Here is an 8,294-nt window from a genome sequence, read left to right as displayed (position 1 = left end):
CTAGGCCTTTGCTTACAAAAATCCATAGAAAAGACCTACTTCTTTAGGAATGAGATGCTCATAGACAAACTTTATTTGAAATAGGAAATTTGCACATAAACAGATATTTTCCCCATCCTATTAGGATGAAATATATACATATACTTCCGGTTACAGATTAATTCCTTCCTTAATGGAAACAGAAGTGCCCTCTAGATCTGCACTATGAATCTTTCTAGCTACAAATTTTCCTGTCCCAGGCAGTTTTAGCTGTTATTTTGGAAATGTAAAGAAGTTGTTTGATTTCTTATTTTAACTTGCTATTCATGAAATGCAAAGATTAATTTCATTTGAATAGATAGGCTAGGATTTTGATGTTGCCATATAGTTTTGCTCACAGAGATCTACTGTGCACACTAGATTTGCCAGGGACTTGAAGATCTCTGCTATTTTGCACCTGTGTTATATGATATGGAAATATTCTTTGGTGAATTTTTATGCATATTGTGAAATTTTAAAAAACATTTAATACAGAGATATGATAAAATGGTTTAATCAAGTTTTACCTGTAATTTAGGTAGTTGCAAACTGATTTTGGGGGCTTGATGCAATCTTAAAAGGGGAGATAATAATTTCATTGTTAAAGAGACCTAACATTATTTTGATTATAGATTTAAATTTTGGGGGGCTCCTGGGTGGCTCAGTAGATTAAGTGTCTGTCTTCAGCTCAGGTTATGATCCCAGGGTCCTGGGATCAAGCCCCGTGTCAGGCTCCCTGCTCAGTGGGGAGCCTGCTTCTCCCTCTCTTCTCTGTGGCTCCTCCTGCTTGTGCTTTCTCTCTCATTCTGTCAAATAAATAAAACCTTAAATATATATATATATATATATATATATATATATATATATATAAAGATTTCAATTTTTGGTTGAAATACTTGTCATAGTTATTTTGTTAGAGTTTTAATATAAGTCTCCTTTTACTTAGCACAATTATTTTAAGGTTCTTCCCATATTACAGGTGACATAATTAGACCATTTCTGTTTTTAAGAGTAGTTCTGCTTCTAATTATGGCTCTATTTTTACAAATAATCAATATAATAATGTAATATTTGCAATGCTATAAAAATGTGAGAATGTATGTGAATATTGATTTCATAGTTAATAAAATGTAAGATATTGATGAACTAAGCAGAAAGTCACTGAAGAATGTTTATAAACATTAGGTATTAAACTGATGGATACTGTGGAATCAAAGTTGTAAAAACACAGTGGGACACTCATCATGAATTCTGATTGCTATTAAAATGAAAGAGAGAAATTGCCAAATAAGTAGTAAAAAGAGAAATGTTTAACTATCTTCCTGTGCATCGTTTACATTTGAGTTGATTTTTATTACTTGGTGTATAGGAGTCTTAGAATCATATTTCCGTCCACCCCTTCCTGGTAAACAAGGAAGCCTGGCATTCTATAGCTCTTGCTTAGAATGAAATCTTTAAAGGCAATTATTCCACAAAGACCTTCAAGAATATTCTGTTTAGGAATAATTCCCTGTTCCAAAACTCCTCTCTTGAGCTTTAAGTAAGATCTTGGGGCCAATTAAATGTTCATTATTTATTAGCTTTTTCCACAACTTGGGCTTCAGGTACCATGCTCCATACCTCATCTTCATCCAGTTGGGGTTATAAGGTTACTGTGGTATCTGAAGTTTCCTTTCCCAGTTTTGTTCCTGTAAGGAGAATTTTATTTCCTTCATTTTATTTAGCCCCATTCTGTACTTTAGCTCTGAAGAAACCTGGTTTACTTTCTTTATGCAGACCATGTCATCTGTTGGTTTGCACTTGCAGTCAACATCAAACTATTTCATGATGAACTTTTTGTCAATGGCCAAGTCTCCAAAAGTAGCAACCATTTGCAGAATTTATGAAATCCTCTGAGTATTTTTCTGTGAAAAGGAAGATTTTTGAGCAAAGCCTTTGTGCTTGGTCTCTTTTCCTTATGGGGTAATTCATCTGGATGTAACACAAGAGTGTTCTTGGGAAGTTCTAGGTTGACTTTGGCTGGATGTTTCTTACAAAGTTTTTTGGGGGGACTTCATTCTTTTTTCACTGTTCTGACAATAGGCACATGCATCCTCCAGCTTTCTGTCAGGATTAAGTACTTCTAGCACCTTTATAAGAGGCTGGAGGTAGATTGTTCTCTAGACTTGGGTAGAGAGCCAAGAGATGCTCAGTCACATGGGCTTCATTGTCCTCTATGAATGCACTCCATGCTAGCGGGGCCGGTGAGAGGATGGAAAATAGATCTGCCCTTGGTCAGTTTTTTCCTGACTTTATGGGTGCAGGTTGAGGGTCCCTGTGAGCATTCATGGGGATAAAGCCCTCCTTAGGGCTGTGAATGATCAGATCTTCACAAAGATCCCCCCTGGAGTCGTTCAGCCCCTCTTTCACAAATATTCACCCCATCAACTGTCCAGAACTTCAGAAGCTTGTTATTGTGCTTTGCAAAACACTTGGAAGGTAATCTGTCTTTGTACCAGGGCTTGCAGTTCATGCCCAGGGTGTTTATTTAAGATTTTAAGAAACAACCAGCTTTCTCAAAGTTGTACTATTTTTTTTTAATTTTATTTATTTGACAGAGAGAGATCACAAGTAGGCAGAGAGGCAGGCAGAGAGAGAGGAGGAAGCAGGCTCCCTGCCAAGCAGAGAGCCCGACGCGGGGCTCGATCTCAGGACCCTGAGATCATGACCTGAGCCGAAGGCAGTGGCTTAATCCACTGAGCCACCCAGGCGCCCCTCAAAGTTGTACTAGTTAATATTCCTTCTAGTAATGTATAAGAATTGCACTGCCTCAGACTGACATTTAAAATCGATGGAGAGATAAAGAGTTTCCAAGACCGGCAAGGCTTAAAAGACTATGCAACCACCAAGCCGACACTGCAGGAAATATTAAGGGGGGTCCTATAAAAGAGAAAAAATCCTAAGAATATCATTGAACAGAAGTATAGAAACAATCTATAGACAGAAAGACTTCAAAGGCAACACGATGTCAATAAAAACCTATCTCTCAATAATCACTCTCAATGTGAATGGCCTAAATGCGCCCATAAAACGACACAGGGTTGCAGATTGGATAAAACAACAGGACCCATTCATATGTTGTCTACAAGAGACCCATTTTGAACCTAAGGATACACCCAGACTGAAAGTGAAGGGATGGAGAAGCATCTTTCATGTCAATGGGCCTCAAAAGAAGGCCGGGGTAGTGATTCTCATATCAGATAAATTAGATTTTAAACTAAAGACTGTAGTCAGAGATACAGAAGGACACTACATAATTCTTAAAGGGACTATCCGCCAAGACGATCTAACAATTTTGAATATCTATGCCCCCAATATGGGAGTACCCAATTACATAAGAAAACTATTAATCAAGATAAAGAGTCATATTGATATGAAAACAATAATAGTAGGAGATCTTAATACGCCTCTCTCAGAAATAGACAGATCATCGAAGCAGAAAATTAATAAAGAAATAAGAGCATTGAATGAAACATTGGACCAGATGGACCTCATAGACATATACAGAACATTCCACCCTAAAACAACAGAATACTCATTCTTCTCAAGTGCACATGGAACCTTCTCCAGAATAGACCACATACTGGGTCACAAAGCAGGACTCAACCGATACCAAAAGACTGACATTATTCCCTGCATATTCTCCGATCACAATGCTTTGAAACTGGAACTCAATCACAAGGAAAAGTTCAGAAGGAACTCAAACACCTGGAAGCTAAAGACCACCTTGCTTAAGAATGCTTGGATCAACCAGGAGATCAAAGACGAACTTAAACAATTCATGGAAACCAATGAGAATGAAGACACCTCGGTCCAAAACCTATGGGATACAGCAAAGGCGGTTCTAAGGGGGAAATACATAGCCATCCAAGCCTCCCTCAAAAACGTTGAAAAATCCAGAATACACCAGCTGTCTCTACACCTTAAAGAACTGGAGAATCAACAACAAATCAAACGAACTCCACATGCAAGAAGGGAAATAATAAAGATTAGAGCAGAGATCAATGAGGTAGAAACGAGAGATACAGTAGAACGTATCAATGAAAGTAGAAGCTGGTTTTTTGAAAGAATAAGATCGATAAACCATTGGCCACACTAATCCAAAAGAAAAGAGAGAAAGCCCAAATTAATAAAATTATGAATGAAAAGGGAGAGATCACAACTAACACCAAGGAAATAGAAACAATCAGAAATTATTACCAACAGTTATATGCCAATAAGCTAAGCAACCTAGATGAAATGGATGCATTCCTGGAAAGCTACAAACTCCCAAAATTGAACCAGGAAGAGATTGACAACCTGAATAGACCGATATCTAGTAATGAGATTGAAGCAGTGATCAAAAACCTCCCAAAAAACAAGAGCCCAGGACCTGACGGATTCCCTGGGGAATTCTACCAAACTTTCAAAGAAGAAATAACACCAATTCTCCTGAAGCTGTTCCAAAAAATTGAAGCAGAAGGAAAACTTCCAGACTCTTTTTATGAAGCCAGCATTACCCTGATCCCCAAACCAGGCAAAGACCCTACCAAAAAGGAGAATTTCAGACCAATATCACTGATGAATATGGATACAAAGATTCTCAACAAGATCCTAGCAAACAGGATCCAGCAGCACATTAAAAAGATTATCCACCATGACCAGGTGGGATTCATCCCTGGGTCGCAAGGTTGGTTCAACATTCGCAAATCAATCAGTGTGATAGAACACATCAATAAGAGAAGAGAGAAGAACCACATGGTCCTCTCACTTGATGCAGAAAAAGCATTTGACAAAATCCAGCATCCGTTCCTGATGAAAACGCTTCAAAGTATAGGGATAGAGGGAACATTCCTGAACTTCATAAAATCTATCTATGAAAGACCCACAGCAAATATCATCCTCAATGGGAAAAAGCTCACAGCCTTCCCGTTGAGATCAGGAACACGACAAGGATGCCCACTCTCACCACTCTTGTTCAACATAGTATTAGAAGTTCTAGCAACGGCAATCAGACAACAAAGAGAAATAAAAGGTATCCAAATTGGCAAGGAAGAAGTCAAACTCTCTCTCTTCGCAGATGACATGATTCTTTATATGGAAACCCCAAAGACTCCACCCCCAAACTACTAGAACTCATACAGCAATTCAGTAACGTGGCAGGATACAAAGTCAATGTACAGAAATCAGTGGCTTTCTTATACACTAACAATGAAAATACAGAAAGGGAAATTAGAGAATCGATTCCATTTACTATAGCACCAAGAACCATAAGATACCTGGGCATAAACCTAACCAAAGAAGTAAAGGACCTGTACTCGAGGAACTACAGAACACTCATGAAAGAAATTGAAGAAGACACAAAAAGATGGAAGACTGTTCCATGCTCTTGGATTGGAAGAATAAACATTGTTAAAATGTCTATACTGCCTAGAGCAATCTATACTTTTAATGCCATTCTGATCAAAATTCCACCGATATTTTTCAAAGAGCTGGAGCAAATAATCCTAAAATTTGTATGGAGTCAGAAGAGACCCCGAATTGCTAAGGAAATGTTGAAAAACAAAAACAAAACTGGCGGCATCACGTTACCCGATTTCAAGCTTTACTACAAAGCTGTGATCACCAAGACAGCGTGGTACTGGCATAAAAACAGACACATAGACCAGTGGAACAGACTGGAGAGCCCAGATATGGACCCTCAACTCTATGGTCAAATAATCTTCGACAAAACAGGAAAAAATATTCAATGGAAAAAAGACAGTCTCTTCAATAAATGGTGCTGGGAAAACTGGACAACGATATGTAGAAGAATGAAACTCGACCATTCTCTTACACCGTACACAAAGATAAACTCGAAATGGATAAAAGACCTCAACGTGAGACAGGAATCCATCAGAATCCTAGAGGAGAACATAGGCAGTAACCTCTTCGATATCAGCCACAGCAACTTCTTTCAAGATATGTCTCCAAAGGCCAAGGAAACAAAAGCAAAAATGAACTTTTGGGACTTCATCAAGATCAAAAGCTTCTGCACAGCAAAGGAAACAGTCAACAAAACAAAGAGGCAACCCACGGAATGGGAGAAGATATTTGCAAATGACAGTACAGACAAAGGTTGATATCCAGGATCTATAAAGAACTTCTCAAACTCAACACACACAAAACAGATAATCATATCAAAAAATGGGCAGAAGATATGAACAGACACTTCTCCAACGAAGACATACAAATGGCTATCAGACACATGAAAAAATGTTCATCATCACTAGCCATCAGGGAGATTCAAATTAAAACAACATTGAGATACCACTTAACACCAGTTAGAATGGCCAAAATTAGCAAGACAGGAAACAACGTGTGCTGGAGAGGATGTGGAGAAAGGGGAACCCTCTTACACTGTTGGTGGGAATGCAAGTTAGTGCAGCCACTTTGGAGAACAGTGTGGAGATTCCTGAAGAAATTAAAAATAGAGCTTCCCTATGACCCTGCAATTGCACTGCTGGGTATTTACCCCAAAGATACAGATGTAGTGAAAAGAAGGGCCATTTGTACCCCAATGTTTATTGCAGCAATGGCTACGGTCGCCAAACTGTGGAAAGAACCAAGATGCCCTTCAATGGATGAATGGATAAGGAAGATGTGGTCCATATACACAATGGAGTATTATGCCTCCATCAGAAAGGAGGAATACCCAACTTTTGTAGCAACATGGACGGGACTGGAAGAAATTATGCTGAGCGAAATAAGTCAAACAGAGAGAGTCAAGTATCATATGGTCTCACTTATTTGTGGAGCATAACAAATAACATGGAGGACATGGGGAGATGGAGAGGAGAGGGAGTTGAGGGAAACTGGAAGGGGAGATGAACCATGAGAGACTATGGACTCTGAAAAACAACCAGAGGGTTATGAAGGGGTGGCGGGGGGCGTGGGGGTGTGGGGTGGGAGGTTGAGGAACCAGGTGGTGGGTAATAGGGAGGGCACGTACTGCATGGAGCACTGGGTGTGATGCCAAAACAATGAACACTGTTATACTGTAAATAAACAAAAAAAAAAAAAAAAAGAATTGCACTGCCTCCACATACTCCCCAACACTTGGCATGGTTAGTCATATTAATTTTGGCTATTCTGATAGGTGTGTAATGATACCTCATAGTTTTCAATTTGCATTTCCATAATGAGTACTGTTGTTATGCATCTGTTCATATGCTTATTTGCCATTTATATCTCTCTTGTGGTGAAGTGTCTGTCCAAATTTTTTGCACATTATAAAATTGTGTTGCTTGATATCTTGTTGAATTTTGAGAGTTCTTTGTGTATTCTGGATGTAAGTCCTTTATCAGATAAATGATTTGTGTTTTTTCTCTCCATTTATGGCTTGTTTTTTCATTGTCTCAACATTGTCTTTCAAAGAACACAAGTTTTAAAATTTGATGAAGTTCAGTTTATCAGTTTTTTCTTTTGTGGCTTATACTTTTTGAGTTGTATCTAAGAAATACTTGCCTTTCCAAAGGTCACAAAATTTATTTTTTATTTGGATCTTCATTTTTAAATTAATTTCTTTTTGCAAACAGTGCACTATTTGCATCAAAGTTTTTATTTTTTTATTTTTTTTTTTGCTTGTGAATATCCAGTAATTCCAGGAATAGCTTTTGAAAACATCAGCTTTTTTTCCCATTGAATTATTTTTGTAAAGTGGTAGAAAATGAGTTGTCATATTTCTGGCTACACATATCTCAACACTCTTTTCTGATTCATTGATATATTCTGTCTTTACACCACTTCCATGCTGTGTTGATTACTTTAGCTTTATAATAAGTCTTGAAATTGGGCTATATTAGTCTTCCAACTCCATTCTTTTCTTACAAAGGTTTGGCTTTTTTGGGGGGGGGTGGGTCTGTACATCCTTTAAATTTAAATGACCCCAGAAATTGACCTGAAGATAGATAGCACAAACTCCACACCTAAAGGGAGAAGATGGACCAAATCCAGGAAGTTAGGAAGTGCAGACACTGGCGTAAGGGAGAAAGGGATCATGAGTACTCTGGAAGTCATGGAGAAGGGTGAGACAGAAAGGGAACATATAAGGAGCATGTTTCCCCAAAGCCAGGGGCTTGAAAGATGAGAGGTGCTGAATTTCACAAGTTCTTATAACCAGTGGTGCTTAAAACTGGAGTTTTAAAGGTCAGTGGGCTTGCCTGGGATAGAGATCAGAGGGCACTGTGCTGCTCCTAGAAAGAAGGCAGGCAAACAGC

At 38.4% G+C, this 8,294-nt stretch overlaps 1 pseudogene; it reads right to left on the bottom strand.

The window, feature by feature from the left end:
* Positions 1–1,328: 1,328 nt before the first annotated feature.
* On the bottom strand, positions 1,329–2,542 carry LOC123934582 (annotated as a pseudogene).
* Positions 2,543–8,294: the final 5,752 nt, after the last annotated feature.

This window comes from Meles meles, chromosome X, assembly GCF_922984935.1.
Source record: "Meles meles chromosome X, mMelMel3.1 paternal haplotype, whole genome shotgun sequence".
Classification (NCBI taxonomy): Eukaryota; Metazoa; Chordata; class Mammalia; order Carnivora; family Mustelidae; genus Meles; species Meles meles.
The sequence above is the reverse complement of the archived record's forward strand: the minus strand, read 5'-3'. Positions and strand labels throughout refer to the sequence as shown.